The sequence below is a fragment of the Mytilus californianus genome, unplaced genomic scaffold (assembly GCF_021869535.1).
Source record: "Mytilus californianus isolate M0D057914Y unplaced genomic scaffold, xbMytCali1.0.p SCAF_8, whole genome shotgun sequence".
Classification (NCBI taxonomy): Eukaryota; Metazoa; Mollusca; class Bivalvia; order Mytilida; family Mytilidae; genus Mytilus; species Mytilus californianus.
Genome location: NW_026262734.1, coordinates 39,975,321 through 39,982,645, shown reverse-complemented (window position 1 = coordinate 39,982,645; position 7,325 = coordinate 39,975,321).

Below are 7,325 nucleotides of genomic sequence, written 5' to 3'. Positions count from 1 at the left end.
GAAAGCTTAGGAAAACTACAAGCATGTAAAATTCTGTGATGTATTTTACTACATGTATATGATATGAGTTTTGCTCATTGTTGAAGGCCATATGGTGACCTATAGTTGATTATATCTACATCATTTGGTCTCTGGAGGATAGTTGTCTCATTTGCAAGCATACCACATCTTTAAGGCATACATGTGAACCTCCCGACGGGAGGACAATAATCCCGTTTTCAGGGGTATCCTCCTGTCCTCCCGTTAAGGAGAAAAAAAATCCCTTGTATGAAATACTTCATGAATGAAATTTTCAGACACCATTTTTGATAATTTCTTACTACGGGTGTAACTCACACCTGTGTTAAATTTTACCTGTAAATCAAAGAAGATGTATAATTATATGGCTTTACGTGACAGCTTGGGTGTCAAACATACTGGTAATCAACGATGTTTACCTCTGGCTAACTGCCGTTGTGTAATAAAAACTATGTGTATTGAAAAATAATTGAAATAAATTTTGGTCACTTCCCTTTGATTTATCCTGTTTTAAGTTATTTTTCTATCAATAATTTAAATTGTAAAAAGAATATAAATGAATATTATTTTAATCAAATAGTCATATAAGGATTGTAATTAAAAGATTTTAAATGTTTTGGGACAAATAAGAAAATATAAATTTAAAAATTATTTGAGGAATCTAGACTTATTTTCAAGGCTTAAATTAAAATTTATATAGTAAGACTGACCTACAAAATATTTGATGAGGTTTTGATCATGTCGGTTACCTCTAGCATGATAATAATAAAGATAAATCAAAGTACTGAAGTACTGAACATCGGATGACCACAAGTTCTTGAGGATGGTCAAAAGCACTTGTCTCAGAAAAAAACAACATATCTCTTTACCTGAAACTGAGGTTAATGTACAGAGATATATTTTTTTCTGAGACAAGTTCGTACGTGGATGATGAATAAATGACAGGAAATTCAACTTCACCGTAATAACTATTATATTGTAGTGATACAAATCAGTATACATGGTGGACACTTTTCTGTAAAAATTCGATTTTTCTAAGATTGGATACGAGTAGGCATTCATATTTTCCCGCAAAAACAATTACAGAGTTACCGGTCCTCGCAAAAAGTTCTCTGAGATATTCTTCCGCATGCTTTAACACAATTTTTCGGTACGTCTGCATTGATATTATCAATGATTTTTTACTTATATATATATATCTAACTACAAAACATTTTCATATTATTAATTTATTTTGTAAACAAAAATATTTTTATCAGTATTCATTGAAGAGATGTATTTATATCAAACGATAAGGAATGTTATTTTGCATTCGTTTATGTGCGCATATTTATCATGTTTATAGATCGGTTACAAACCCAAAACTAATTTACATAATGGAAATCTAGGCGATAGCAATACATCTGAATGACCCCAAGGTCATCGCGATGTAAAAAAACCCCTCTTATAATAGCATGATAAAAAAAAAACACCTCTAGCATGACCCAGATAATAAATAATATTTCTCAATATTATAAATTTAGTGATCTATCTGTAAATAACTAAATATTTCAAACTGTTTGAGTTTTTTAATTTTTCTAGAAATAAGACTGTCATAATGCTAAACACCATGCATTACTATTGTTATTGTTTGTTACTTTTTTAATCTTTTTATCATGTTATCAATATACATGTATAGCATATTTCTTTCTTATTTGTCTATACAGTTACAAGAGACATGAATACAAATCTATACACAAAGAAAACGTCATAAAGCTTTATTTACAAGCAGTCAACAATCAATTATCCAAAACAAAACAAGAAACAGAACATCCTCAATATTTTTTTTTAATATGATATCATTCAAATAGAAAGGCAACAAGAGTACTATAAACATATTACATTCTGAGGGAAAGTTGAAGAAAAAACACTTTACAAGACAATTTCTACATCATACGGTTAAATTTACGACAAAATTTATGTCGATAAAAAACCTCCTGATCTGAGTCCTAATCTCCTGACCAAAATTTCCCAATCTCCTGATCTGAGTTTCACAGTCCATCACATGTATGTTAAGGGCTTATTATAAAAATAACTGAGACAGAACAGTATAATCTTGTTCTTTACAATAACAGAACCCCTACAGAACATTTGTACTTTGTTGAACATTTAAATTTGTGGTTATCCTATACCCACGAAATCTGGTATCCCACAATTAACAATGAATCCACAGTATCCCATACATTCCTGGGTGCCATTAATAGAGCAGGAATTGCTTACTTTTCTGTAGCACCTAATTTCACCATCCTGTTTGTGTAAATTAATGCCGTAATGGTTCTCTGTGACTATTCTGTGAAAGGACCGCATCTTTGAAGCAGACTCAGTGAAGTTGATGTTTGTTTTATGATGCTTAAGGATGTAGTCGGGTGAAATAAAAAAAAAAATCGGTGGAATTTAAAATTGATACTATAAATCAAAAGAACATTAGTTTAGGAACAAAATAAGCTAAAAATATTGATGGATTATGGAACTCCTTTTCGAGATATTTGATTTAAAAAAAATGGTGGGAAAAGGCTGACTCAGACTTTTACCTTATATTTAGTTTTGGCATTATTTCATTTTGGGTTGCAAATTGTAAGAAAAGAAATCTAGAATCTGCTTAAATTTTGGTAAATGACCTTTTATTAGCTATTGAAGTCTTATATGAAAAGAAATGTGGGTAATATGGGGCAAAATATTTTACCCTGTATCGTAGGAAAAAAACCAAGGAGTCCGAACATCTGACAAAAACTCCTAAACCTGACATGACTACATCCTTAATTAAAGAAATTCCTGAATGAATTACTGAATGAATTAGACCTCATACTAATAAAAGTCAAGTTGGCAAGAAGAGGATTGCAGTAGATTCCAAGAGGATTGCATGCAGAGTCTGTTAATAAACAATTCCATCTTACTTTGAAAAAAATACTGTGGATTCATTTATTTTCGTGGACACTAATTTTCATGGATTGATGAAAAATTGTATTTTCATGGATATTTGAGATCTGATGATGGTTGTGCCAAAGTTTGCAAACAAGCCTGTAGAATTCGTACAATGTTAAACATTTAAATTTGAGGTTACCCTGGTAACCTATACCCATGTAATCCACATACAAATAGTATCCCAAGAATAATAATGAATCCACAGTATGTTGTCAATCATAACTCAACACCTTGATGATGGTTATTTTCAGAAAATGTTCAGAATTCAGACTGCCACAAATAAAACTTTTTTTTTACAAAGTATGATTATCTCTTCCTTATAAAAGATATTCTTATCCATGTTTTCCATTCTTTGTTTAGAGAGAGCAGGTATGACTTATAATTCATTTAATCTGTATTTAATTTTTAAATAAGAAGTACTTGATTACATGATAATGCAAATTTCCCAGATACAAAAGAATGTGCCATACACATTAAAAACACAACAAAATTTACAAAAAGATTCCACAACATTTTGCTGACAGTAAGTTAAGATAATAAAAAAGCCTGTCAAATAAAATTTTTTTGGGTAATTAAAAGTTTTTAAAATGCAGATACACAACTCTGACTTATGTCTGATATAAAAGTCTGAAAAGCATGGCATTGTAAAAAAGCACAAACACTCCCTATATATGTTTAATATTAATATAAGAGTTATAAATAATGCAGTTAAACAGACACACAACAAATTGCATTGGCATTTAATACTGTATTGCTTTGATTATAAAGAGTAAATAAAAAAAAACCTAACTAATGTATATACAACCAAATCTAACAATAACTATAAAATAAAAAATGAGGAAATGTGGTATAATTGCCAATGAGAAAACTATCCATAAAGACCAAAGGACAAAGAAGTGAACAAATAACAGTTTACCATACAGCCTTCAACAATGAGCAAACCCAATTCTGTATAATAAACTGTAAAAAAGTTTATCTCAAATTCCCTCTATATAGTACCATAAAGTGTATGACTCTGCATCTAATCTAAATATCAAAATCATTCTGAAATAGGACAAATCAATATTGAAAATGCATAATACTCTTTCATAAGAAAAGTGTGGTAGCTTTTTATCAATTTTTTCTTGATGTAATGCATCTACTAAGTAGTAGACATATTTTCATTTTAACCTGTATTATTCAAGCTATACATTTTCATTAAAGGTAATTTTTCAGCAAAAGAATTCTCAATTTCAAAGCCTAATATTGATTTTCTTACTGTGCCATATTCTTGAAATATTCCGTAAATATTTGAATGGCCAAAAGTATGGCAAAAAACATTATTAAACATTATATGGCAGAATGAGCAGCTATTATTTTACAAAATTCTACAGTTAAGACATCATTATGACATTCATAAGAATAATAATAATATAATAATAATAACTAGATTTGCCATTGCAAGCAATAGCAGATGTCACCCTTCCCCCCATTGCCACTAAGTGGCATCCATTTAAAACAATTTAAACAGTGAATGCACATATATGCATGGCAATACATCTTTCTGTAAATTTTTAGAACATTTGGGGCATTTTGAAATTTTCACATTTTTGCTGTTTCCATGGCAACGGTGACCATTTTGGAAATTCCAAAGTCAAAAGTCTTATCTATACATGCCAGTTAGCATTAATATAAAGTTACATTAAGTTTGGTGCATTTTGAAATTTTTGATATTTTTTCTGGTTTCCATGGTAACAAAGACCATTTCCAAAATTATAATGACAGATGCCACATTGGTACATGGGAGGGAACATACCATCAAAGTTTCAATGGATTTGACCTACCGTTTTAAGAGAGAAAATGCTACTTTAGGTTTTTCCCATAGGGTTATAATGGGAAACCTTTCCCCAGTTTCCATGGCAATACAGTAGTTCCGATGATGCTCAAAAACATCCAAAACCTGTATATAGTGGATACCTATGTTGTATAAAAATTTGATGATATTTAGTTCAGGCATTCTCAAATTAGTCATCAAAAACAAAAAAAATATTTTTCACACTTTTGCTGTTTCCATGGAAACGGCGGCCATTTTAAAGTTCCAGAGTTTCACTGCAACTCTACTGATGGTGGTCCTTATTATGCTCAACAATCATGAAGATTGGTTCCATTGCCTCTGAGAAACCTGCCGGACAAATTCAGGTGGAAGAAAAATAATAATAAAAGGAGAAAAAGAAACAGAGGAAAAGCAATATGTCACCCGACATTGTCAATCAGGTGACATATTAATTCTTTATTTAAAGAGGGTTACACAGTTAGCTCTAACACTAATCTTCCCTGAGGCCCTCATGAAATGCAATGAAATATAACAAACAAACAATTACAAAAATAATCAAAATGATTTATTTCATGTTTAAACAAATTTATCGAGTATGAGGTCTGTAAATTTTTAATACAGATTCAAACTAAAATGGTCTATTTACACTTTTCTGTCTTTTTTAAATATATTTTCTGTTGTTTATATAAATCTTGAAATCGTTGTACATTGGTTTATGAAAATCCATTCAGCGTAATTTTTTGTCCAACTATTTTAAAAATATATCTTCTTCATCAATATTGTCTCTACCGAAATATAAACAGGGTTTATAAACACACACTAAAACAGGTCTTTAACACTTTTCACAATTTAAATGGTGGTACCCTGGGGTGAAAGAAAAACCTGTAATTAGATAAGTTTACAAAAATACCTGATGGATTAGCTGCCACAAACTAGTATAAAATAAAAAATAAATTCCAATCCAACGTTACACAGGGGAGATAATTTAACTTGACTAATCCACCAAAAGCTGCAATAAAATTCTCTAAATGAATAGATAGAAAGTTGTGCATAACCTTCATCATACTAGATGTGTTGGAACAACACGAATAGCCCTGCACACAAAAAAAGCTTGAAGCCATTTTTAAGAGTGGCAATTTTCAAAGTCTAATGCCCGTAATTTCAGCAAAAATCAGTGGAGCAGAAGCAAACATAAACTCGACCTGTAACTGATCATGGTTGACCCACATACTAAAAATCAGCTCAATATGTGAAGGCATTTAGAAAAAAAGTCCTTTAACTGTTATTTTCTAGAAATTTTCAAAGTCCAAAGCCCGTAATTTCAGCAACAATTCAGCTTAGCAGAAACATAAACTCAATCTGTAACTCATCATAGTAGACTCACAAACTAAAAATTAACCTGGATCACCTAATGTGTTTATTTATTCATTGGCAAAATATAATTTTGGATGATGCATATGCACTAAGTTAATCTAGCTAAATTCTCTGAAATTAGCCTATTTTTGCTGAAAAACTTGAAAATCTCCCTATGACATTACTTTAATGAAGTTACAGATAAATTGTGTCAAGAAGGTTTGGCAAATATACACATTTTTATATAGCCTTTCTTTTAAAGCTCATAGAATTTGATCAATAATAACTACCTAATATGCAATATTTTATTTTTCATTGAATTTACATGGCCAATTGAGACCTTCGATGTAACTTCTCCTCAGTCATTTTAAAAATTTGACCTGCTACAATTTTTAAAACTAAATTATGTATCTAGAATATAGTTGAGTATAAATCATAAATATCAATATAAGTCTAATAAACAGAAATCAAATATTCATCTTCTCTAATTGAGAAATCGTTAACAATACAATCAATAATGAACTCAATCATAAAAAATAACACAATCTCCACCAACAAAAAATGGTCCTAATGATATAGCCAAGGATGCTGAAAGTGTTGTCACACATAAACAAACAAACAAACCAACCTTCATGCTATGACATTCAGCTGTGTTGTAAATCAAATTTTGACGAAAATAAGTAAACAAGAAGTTGTTCTAGATGTCAGTCATGTAAGTATACTCCAACTTGTTATTAGGCATTAATTTAATTTTGGATGTAATACGTCTTCTGATTGGCTGAAAGTTTTTTTGTCTATCAGCTCATAGACATAATTTTGTCATGTGACTATGACATCATCAACGTTTTTTCATGATTAAATACAGATTTACTTCTTAAAAATGGAATTTAGAATTAAATTATAGGGAAAGACTGTAATATTTTTTCTGTCTATTAGAAATAACATAAAAAATGTGCTGCACTCTTTTAAATAACCAGCTATGCTAGTTATTCAGTGTGCACCACATTTTTGATGATATTTCTTCATAGACTGAAAAAATATTAGTCATTCCTTTAGCTTAATTAATGAAAATTTACATGCTCATCAGGTATAATTAAAAAATAAAAGTATAATTATAATCAATCAAGAAGAGAATGTCTGTTAGATCTGTAATTTGCTATTTAAGATAGAGCCTGTGAGC